Here is a 3,027-nt window from a genome sequence, read left to right on the forward strand (position 1 = left end):
ATGATGTAGTCAGTTATGCTTTCTTTTTTTTAGAACGGCAAATAATTGATATAAAATTTCCCATCAGAAACCTCCCAAAGACTACCATTCATTTCATTTCATTTATTTCGTCAAACAGAAAACAAAACATACAGAGATAACAATACCAAAAATCAGAGACAGGATAAACAAAAAGCAAACTAAATTGCTGTATAAAGTTTCTCCACTGATTTAAGGATACATAAAATATATAAATAAATCTCTGATCTCAGGAAGTAAAAATGATTAAAAACAGCAAGGCACAGCGCAGAACAGCACAGCACGCAAGGAACAATATACTGCTATTCTCATGGAGTTTCTGGATATTCCCAGAAACTCCATGAGAACAACAATAAATGATACCAGCAAACAGCGACAGCAAAAAAGTATGAGCGACGGCAGTAGCGCAAAAAAAGGAAGATTTAAAATTATTAAAAATCAATAAAGTCAAGATTGTCCGCCATCGGAACCCATACACAACAAATTTTATTTTTTGAAGTGGTCCTTTAAAGCACGAAGAAATTGAGAAAGGCCAATTGACAAACTGTCGCGAATATGTGAAGGCACAGCATCCCATATCCTCGGAAATAAATTAAACACGCTAAATTTATAAGCATCAGTGCGACTGTACTGATGAGTAAACTTCAAGTGATCTAAATGACGACAATTGATTTCAATATTATTTGATATGTTTATAGAATATTTTCGATACAGACATTTTGCAATGAAACAGATACAAAGATAATAAATACCCCTAGACCCCAACAAAATGTTCAGAGTAACGTAATGTCGCTTAAGAATAACCGTGTATTAAAATGAAAATAACGTGATGTAAATGGGCGGATCAAAGAAAATTTTGACGGGGTGGAAGGTGGGGTGTGAGGCACGGCATGTAGCATTTTTCTTGTGGGTCCGGCTGAATTTTAAATGAGAATAATGTATGTCGATTGAGAACTGCAGCATGTTGATTGAGAACTGCAGCATGTTGATTGAGAACTGCAGCATGTCGATTGAGAATAACATAATGTAAAATGAGAATTACATCATGTAAAATGAGAATAACGTAATGTCGATTCAGAACAACAGAATGTAGATAGTGAATACAGCATGTCGATTGAGAACTGCAGAATGTCGATTGAGAACCGCAGCATGTCGATTGAGAACTGCAGCATGTCGATTGAGAACAGCAAGTCAATTGAGAACAACGTAACGTCGAATGAGAACCGCAGCATGTCGATTGAGAACTGCAGCATGTCGATTGAGAATAACGTAACGTCGATTGAGAACAACAGCATGTCGATTGAGAACAACATAATGTAAAATGAGAATTGCATGATGTAAAATGAGAATAACGTATAATGTCAATTGAGAACAACGTAATGCTGATTGAGAACAACAGCATGTCGATTGAGAACTGAATGTCGATTGAGAATAGCAGCATGATGAAACACCAATACAGAAGGCAGTAACGGCGTTCCATAGTCACCTACGTCGGGCACGATTTCCGCCTCATTTTTACTATGCTAGTGCTCTATCTTGTGTTTCTAGTATCTTTGATGTATACTTTATACAGTCAATAAAGTGCGCCCTCTCTAATGGGATTAGTTTTTGTACTTCGCTTGTTCGCATCTCGCACAATGCGGTCGTTCGAGTAGACCTGAGATATGGTTTGTTTAAGTGTCAAAATCTCGGTCAGAATCAGTTTTTTAACAAATTTGAAATAATTCAATACTAGCAACGGAAAATATCATGTCGGCCGTTTTTATGTGTGATAACAGAACCTAAATCGAGGTAAGGAGGCCTAGCCTAGCAGTGTTGGATTGGCTAATGTTTTCGGCGCCTACTACTACAGTAGGAAAGCCACTGGAAAAGTCGTGTCGAATTTCGCCTAGGAGAGGGCGCCCTATTTTTCGAAATTAGTTCAAATTTTCAGAATTTGATGGTGAAAAAACGTTAATTCATCAAGTAACTTACTTAACAAAACAAACATAATAGTGAAATAAGTTTATCAATAGTTTAACAACAGGGCTGGCGGAACGTTTTTCAAAGTGGGGGGGGGGGCCCACTTATAAAGATTAATGCGAATATGAATCATGCAGATCCGGAAAAACCTAGGGGATGGGGGTAAACATTTTTTCCAAAAAGGAAAAGGGATCCAGGGGTCCTCCCCCGGGAAAATTTTGAATCCTAGATGGCGGGAAATGAGTTTTTCAGACTTCTGAGGTACTGTCTTAATTACTTTTAAGTTCTTCAAATTTAAAGGTTTTTCCCTCTTGAAAACGGTCAGGTAATTTTCCCATTGTTATTACAGGAAATAGGCCTTATGTGTGTATACATCGGCCTACATAAAAATAAAAAAATAGTAGTTGCATACGTATTCTTTTTTTAATTACTCGATAAGCTCCAAAGAAAAATTTTGATTCTTAGAAGGCGGGAAATGATTTTTCCCCAACTTCTGAGGTGTCTTTTAATTACTTTTAAGTTCTTTAAAATTCAAGGTTTTCTCCTCTTGAAAAAGGTAAATTTATCGCATTGTTATTACAGGAGATAGGCCTTATGTGTGTATACATACATAAACAAAATTGAGTAGTTGCATACGATTTTTTTTCCATGAATCCATTAATCCCAAAAAGAAAGGGGGGTCCGGGGGTTCTCCCCCGTGAAAATTTTGATTCCTAGAAGGCGGGAAATGAGTTTTCCTGACTTCTGAGGTGTCTTTTAATTACTTTTAAGTTCTTTAAAATTCAAGGTTTCCTCTCTTGAAAATGGTCAGATAAATTTTTCCACTTGTTATTACAGTAAATAGGCCTTATGTGTGTATAAATACATTTTTAAAAAAAAAGAGTAGTTGGATACGAATTTTTTTTTTCATGAATTGATAAATCCCAAAAAGATAATGGGTCGGGGGTTCTCCCCCGGGAAAATTTTGATTCCTATAAGGCGGGAAATGAGTTTTCCCGACTTCTGAGGTATCTTAATTACTTTTAAGTTCTTTAAAATACAAGGTTT

This window comes from Anneissia japonica, unplaced genomic scaffold (genome assembly GCF_011630105.1).
Source record: "Anneissia japonica isolate Jap-2015-1 unplaced genomic scaffold, ASM1163010v1 scaffold287835_len3118868_cov185, whole genome shotgun sequence".
In the NCBI taxonomy this organism is placed as follows: Eukaryota; Metazoa; Echinodermata; class Crinoidea; order Comatulida; family Comatulidae; genus Anneissia; species Anneissia japonica.